Genomic DNA, 7,809 nt, shown 5'->3' with positions numbered 1-7,809 from the left:
GAAGAAGAAGAAGAAGAAGAAGAAGAAGAAGAAGAAGAAGAAGAAGAAGAAGAAGAAGAAGAAGAAGAAGAAGAAGAAGAAGAAGAAGAAGAAGAAGAAGAAGAAGAAGAAGAAGAAGAATGAACAATGAAAACCAGCTGCATGTAAGCGGTGTATGTGCAGCATGATTAAGGGGAAAATGTTCTTATAGCTTTGTTGAATTGAAAAGGTGTCTTTAGAAAACACTGTCAGCGTTGAAAATGCATGCACACTTCCGATATGTTTCAAAGAAGTCAAGTAAAACTGGACTCCATTTGTGGATTCTTCATCTTCATTCAGAGTTAAAGTTAAACCAAAAAAAGAGCTATATACTCTGCTGTTAGCCCTCTGTACGTCTTTGCCCTTTTCTCCATAAACTGCCAGAATAATATTTCACCGTTTTGCCAAAAATATATAATTTGACAACTCCTTGCTAGCCCTGTCTGCTCTTTGATACTGTGGATGTTTATCAGACTTGTTTTTTACTTTACTGCAGAGATGGAAGTTCAGAAAAAACACGAGAGCAGCCAAAAAGCCATGTAACAGCCGCAGAGATGGGAATGACTTCTCCAAGATTTGATCAAGAAACATTGAGTTATCACACCGAATAGAGGGCCTATTTGTTGTTGCACAGGCTTGTTAAATCTTCTTACTGCACCCTGAACCTGAGTCGTTCTGCAAACTCTCTTTTTGCTGAACCACTGTGTTGAATCTGTGTCTTCTTCCCAGGTACATCTATCCTCCATGAGCCTCAGAGTCCAGATTCAGGGGCTCTTTTTGGGGGGATTTCTGCCTCCATAACAACCCTTACTCCTGTCCTCCTCCTCCTCCTCTTGAATTGTTGAATAATGCTGCTAAACTGGGCTCAGATTGAATCTCCTGTCCGTTCGGTTTCACCTCAGAGTCGAGATCAGTCGGCTTTCCCTTCTCCTCATCCTCTGCCGGCGCCTTGCTGCGGATTTAGCTTTCCTCTGATCCAGCAGCAGCAGGACCGGCGGCCCTCGCTGTGTGACGGCTGCAGGAGGGGAGTCGGGCCAGCGGGGAAGTGGGATACCCCCAAGTGTGCGCTCTGCAATTGTTGTCCTGGCGATACTGGCCGTAGTGCTGGTTGCCAGGGAGATGGCGGTTTGCTTGTCTGACCCGTTCCCCCTCGTGCTGTCACCGGCGTTATTGATGCACGCCGCTACTTGGCTTTGTGGGAGTGCAGGAGGGAGGTCGGAGAGGACAACGGTTAATGAGTTCAGGAGGAACGGGGACTCTCCCTGCTCTCTCTGTTTCCTCATCACCACCTCTCTCTTTTCTCTCCCCCCCTATCTTCCTCCCCCTTCATTTCTCATGGGTGTCTGTCTTGTGCGAGTGTGCATTAAGAATGTGGGTTTCTCATGATCCATCATGGCAAAATGCACTTTCCCTCTCCTTCAAAACACACCAAAAAACCCTGGGAAACACACACACACACACACACACACACACACACACACACACACACACACACACACACACACACACACACACACACACACAGATGATCACACAGCTAAACGGCATACAGACGGTGCACTCACAAAAACATGTTCTCCTACACCTTTACTCGAAAAGTGTAACTGACTCATTCGCAACCGCTCCTTTCCCGCTCACTTACACACACACACACACACACACACACACACACACACACACACACACACACACACACACACACACACACACACACACACACACATGCTGCCCTGCTGTTGTGCCTGAAGGTAGGAGAGCTAGCAAGATTAATAATGACCCCTGACTCCCCGTAGACAGACCCAAATATACACAGTTTGGAGAGAGAGGGAGAAAGAGCGAAGGCAAAGAGAGTGAAGGGAGGTGAGGCCAAATAGTGACTAAAAATACACAGTTTAGACACAAAGAGAGAGAGGAAACGTATACAGTTTAGAGAGTGACCGGGATGACGAACGGGAGGCCAAACATGCAGAATCTGGCGAGAGGAGTTGTGGATGGAGGTGGAGAGATGATGTCAGCATTAATTGGGCTTTATTACATTTTTTCTGTGTAATGACGCCTTAAAACTAGGAGTCTTTTTTTTTTCAAAGATCAGGATGTGTGCTAAGCATAGTGCTAAGGGGACCTGCTAGTGGAGCACGCTCATTAACGGGGGGGCAGACCCTTCACGCGATAGCAGAGCGCACAGGTACAGGAGGGGTAGTTAATCGATCGCAGATGGCGTCGTGCTTGCGGACGGATAAACAAAGATTAAACCTAAATGTGTTGAGAAATATACTTTGGCGGACGTTCATATATGTGTGGGAAACCCTGCCATTTCTACGCCGTCCTATGAGATCACATTGATTCATTATAGTTAAATTAGCGTGTTAATGATCAACAACCCCAGATGAGCCCTGTATCCAGTTTGTATGCTAAGCTAAGCAGACAAGCGGCTAGCCATAGCTTCATATTTAACACACAGATTGGCATATTCAGAATTTTTTTTTAAAACAATGTCATTAATCTGTTTTTGTGTTAATGTTCCCAGACGACTTCTGAATAATCCTATAATTTAATTGAATTCGGCACTAGCTGAGAGCGCTAGGTTAGACGCAAATTGTTTTCACGCGTAACCCGGGTTTTCTATAAAAGCTTAGTGTGAACGTGGCCTAAAGAGAGTGACGGCAAGAGCATTTGCTTTGACAGCGTGTTACTACCTCTCACTTTCTTACGCTAAGGCGCTCTCCGAGAGTTTTTTCAGCTGTCTCCCCCTCTCTCTTACACACACATAAACACACAAACACACAGGCTTGTATGCATGCATGCTTGTGCACAGACACGCACAAAAAACTCTGATACCAGCGGCATTATGCAGAAAAAAAACAGGCGATACACACACACACACAAACACACACACAGAAGCAGCGGCATGGATTAATGTGTTTGGCTCAACTATTTCATTTATTACTGTCGAAGGTCTTTTATGATGAGGGCATTTTTCAGGTTGCTAACCATTATTCCCTCTAAGCCTGAGGCTCATCAAAGGACTGTGTGTGTGTGTGTGTGTGAGAGATTTACCCAGCCTTATGGTTATGGTTATGGTCTAACCAAGTAGTCAGATTTTTTTCTTTCTATTCTTCGGGGGATTCACTTTGCCATTTCTGACTGTACTTAATGCTCCCACCCCATTTGTCAACACAAGCCTAAGCACCTCGAAGGCCTGTTTGTTTTGCAATGAAAGGTTTTTTTTCTTGCACCTCTATCATACCTTGAAATATTGCTGAGTGTGCTGTATCCATCAACACACCGAAAGTGTCCAAGAGAGGGTACAAAAAAAGAGGGAAAGCGAGTAAAGAGAGAGACCACACCACTCCTCTCTCTCCCCCCCCCCCCCCCCCCCCCCAGTGTATTAAGATGTGTTTACACAGTACTCGGATCATCTACGGCACAAATTACATGCACATACAGATATAAACTCAAACCAGATGGCGTTGCTTCTCATCTGAATAATGGTTGGTGTTCGGTTCCGTTTTCATGTGGGGGACTTTGCCGTCGCCTCGAGTGTAAATTAATGAATTGGTTTATTCTTGGTTTTCATTGTTTGCAGAGGGACATTTGTTTTCTGGCCAGTGGGCTCATGTGTGACAGTAATGCAATAGTTAATTGAAATAATGTTGGGTGTTGGAGCCCATCATCATCATCATCATCATCATCAGTAGCTTGCCTTCCAAGTCTGCATCATCATGCCATATACAAATATAAGATAAAAAGTTTAATTGGCTCAACTTTTTTTATGGTTAGAAGCCTGAAAGGAAGTCTGTGGTTAACACAAGCCTAAGAGATGTTCATGTTTTGTTCTCCGACATAAGATACGTCAATAATTAACTCGCTCGTGAATGTCCGAAAGCAAGTGACTGAAAGAGACTTCAAAACAGCATCATGCTGACGCGAGTCCACCTTTAGTTTAGCAGTGGTCGGCTAACTGCACTCACAACACACACACACAAATTATCATAGCACTTGCAAAGGGTAAAACGCAACCCAAACAACACTGCCATGCAAATAGCCTCTTGGTGCAGTTGTGCTATTTGCACATATTTCAAGTAGGTTATATGCATTCATTTGGCTCAAAATTGGCCTTATTATCAAATGCACATTGAGGTATATAACAAGACACGTGAAGACATGTCGATTTTCAGGACTGCTTTGAATAGTAACAAAATAATGAATCAATGGAAAACCAGGAACATTTTCAGAAAGGTTGACATCTTGGTAATAAAAGAGTTCGTATGTGGCTTAAATGTGAGTCCAACACACACAAAAGATTGAAAAAAATAAAATCTTTCCTGCTTTAATTTACCGGATGAAAGGTATTTCGAGTCAAAGCTCAGCCACAGAGATTAGACAAAATCGTACTTTAGGGAAAGCTGTTAACATTTGTAGAAATACAAAATTGACCACAGATTTGAATCAACCTCTCAAACCTCCTCCGACACCGGGTCAACCCAAGCTGTACAGTGTGAGGAACACAAAGCTGGCATTCAGGCCTGCCATTCACAAGCAGTCTATTACCAAGGCCACCGCACAAAGATGCAGTCGGTGTAAGGAGCAAAAAAACCTGGAGCCCTGAGCAATGAAGATGTAATAAGATGTAATGAGCTGCCTTCATTTTTCTCTTACAGGTGTCATGAGAGTCAGCTCATGGTCTCTCTGTATGGCTTTATAACCGCTGAGGAATACAGCGGTGCAGGAATGATTCTTAAAACCTGGAAATGAGTTAGCATCTCAACACTTTTGGTTTCCTCGTATAAAAGTCTATGGGTTTTTAGTAAAAAGCCTGAAATAAGGGCTGTGGAAAACACAAGCTTTAGCTAATATTATATTGCTATCATATGACGTAAAAATATGTCAGTAAACACCACTGGTAATCGTCCCAAGCTTCTATATGTCATAAAAATGGCGGTCGCTATCAAGTGGCTAAATGTCATAGCCAAACATTAGCCGCCTTTAGCTTAGCGGTGGTGATGTTAGCTTTTTAGTTTGGCGATTGCATTTAAGCTTCGGAAATGAAAATGTTAAAAGTGGTGTTCATTTGTAGAGATTACCCTGATGAATACGATGTGTAAGTATCATAAACGTATTTCTGCAAATAGCCACAATTCAATGGAAAAATCCCATTGGCTATTATTAATGGATTCAGTGCAATGGTAACTTCTGGGTTGGCCTACACAAATAAGTTATCAATGCTCCACTCCATACTAGGCCATTTGAGTGCACCATTTCCGCCTAGTCCATGATGATGTCTGCGTGCACACCACTAGAGAAATTCAGATTTAAGTAAAAAAAGATTCCATCAGTTCAGTGCAGGAAGGCATCTTTGTCAACATTCAAAGAACTGGAAGACAATAATATTGATTATAATAATATTGATTATAGCTATTATAGTAAACTAATCCTGAACAATTATGTACTTGTATTAAAAGTAAAGAGTTCCTGTCTGTAATCTTTCAATCAAAAGCTTAATGTTGTATTATTTGTTTTGATTATCTCATTTTCTGAGTTCTAGGTCTTTCTCCATGGAAGTGTATTGCGTTTCAGTTTACTCGTACACAGTGTTTGCTCAACAGGAAGGAACAATAGGGTGTTTCTTTATTATAAGAGGTTAGAGTTAAAATAACGAAAACACAGGAAGTTGGAAGTCTAAACTACAATAATGCATCATAATTGTTCTTGTTAAATATCTGGTAAGACTAGTTTTCCCACAATGGCCAACCTTAACAAGACAGTTAATTGACCTGTTGCGTGACAAACTATGAGGACGTTGTTTATGACTGTTTCGGCTCTTACTCACATTTCACTGGTATGGCATTTAAGACATTCACAATGCGGTTTGTGATAGATATTTCCCTGGGAATACGGGCAATGTGCAGTATGTTGTGTGTGAGGAGACACATACAGTATATGCTATATCAGCATTAACGGTTTAATATTGTTACACCTATACCTACACCTAAGGGCATTAGGAACTTGATTGAATGCAATTTGTTTGGGTTGGGTTGTTTTTAAAGGTCCCCTATTAACCCCTATAGGTCTCAGATATATACAAAACATGTCTCTGAAGTGTTTGGCTCCAAACACCAAACAGATCATTGCAGCATTACCCATAATCCCCTCTGTTTCAGCCCTGTTTCCAAAGTGCTGATTCTCTGTCTGTTACTTTAGATGAAAATAAGGAGCCCCTCCCCACGCCCCTCTGAGAGATATCTGGTTAGAAAGAACACAATGGTGCTCTAGGAGGAGATTCAGGTGATAAGGTGGGGGGGGGGGGGGGGGGGTTACCTTGGTTGCTGATTGGCTAATGGTTACACAAGACAAAACATCGTTATGACATCATAAAGTGGCCAAAATCTGATCAGCTCATTTTCCGAGGTTTTAATATAAATGGATCAGGACAAAAAGAGAGAGAATCTTTGTTCCTGAAGCTTTCAGAGTCTCTTTACACAGAGGTGACACATGTTGATGTAGAAAATACATGAAGAAGTGGATTTTGCATAATATGTCCCCTTTAATACTTAATGCTCTTTTTGCTACCCAAAAAGGTTTAAGGTTCAATACTTACAAACAACTGTTGTATGTGTACACTACATGCTTTTTCGTAACATTATAATCCTGCTAGTTATATCCTGATTACATAATCCCGTTAAATGTAATCCATTACTCCCCATGCAAGGCTATCACAACACATTCAAGAGTCTGCGGTTTGTCAGAACATCAGTAACACTTTGTAAAGATGGCAGATCAGTGCTGCTGAGGATATTTTTTTCTTCCTAAACTGGTGAGTAATGCTGATTGACGCTGGGGGAGGGGATTGTAGGCTTCCCCATCCGCCACGTACTTTAACCTCAACCCTGATGTATTGTTTCATATTAACTGACCAGACTTCCCCACTGAAACAGCTGTAAGTGTGATCTTTTATTATATGTATTATCATTTATGGTAATAATTGAACATATATGCAAGATGTTACAGTCCTACTATATCATTAAAAGTTAAGTTACTACCATGTATTTTCATGTTAGAAAAATATATAAATAACCATGTTTTTCAAATCTACAGCAACGTATTTACAGCATATTTGTGACCTTTTTTGTTACTTTGATTGTTCATCTTCACTTATTTGTAGCATTTCTGATTTCTGGATGGCAACTATTTCATTTCTTTACATGAGATTTACTCTAAATAGCAAAAAAAAAACTGTTTTAACAAGCAATGTACATTTTCTCTTCATTATTATGTCAATCTTCGTGCAGAACCAATGGCAGCGATGACAGCAGGAAGTGGCCGCCTTTCTGGTGCTATTTCCTGTGGCAGGTAAAGATCTGCCTTATTTGTATTGTTGTTAAAAAGTTGTTGATTATTTCCCCGCAGAGAGTGTTAATCAAGCCTGTTTGTGTTTTATTTCAGTTCAACTGTCATCCGGATGTGTTTCCTACTCAATCAAAGAAACATGTGGCGTTTAGGGGCTCATCGGTACGGTTTCGCTGCTCCTTCGAACATACTCAACTTAATCTGAATTCCTTCTAATTATCAGAAGGGGGCGACTCCACAAAAGAGTGCAATTGTAAAAGTAAATGATCCTATATCACTTAATTTATTACGCATTAAACTTTTACATGAAGAGTTTGTGGTCTCAATTGCTATTTTCAACTATTTTTCAATTATGTTAATTTTGTAACTGATCAACTGTGCCAACCCAAGATGTGATTAAAAAGTATTGAAGCCTCAGTACAAAAGTAAACAAGGCAAGGCAAG

The sequence above is a fragment of the Gymnodraco acuticeps genome, unplaced genomic scaffold, assembly GCF_902827175.1.
Source record: "Gymnodraco acuticeps unplaced genomic scaffold, fGymAcu1.1, whole genome shotgun sequence".
Taxonomy (NCBI): domain Eukaryota; kingdom Metazoa; phylum Chordata; class Actinopteri; order Perciformes; family Bathydraconidae; genus Gymnodraco; species Gymnodraco acuticeps.
Note: the sequence above shows the minus strand (reverse complement) of the source record.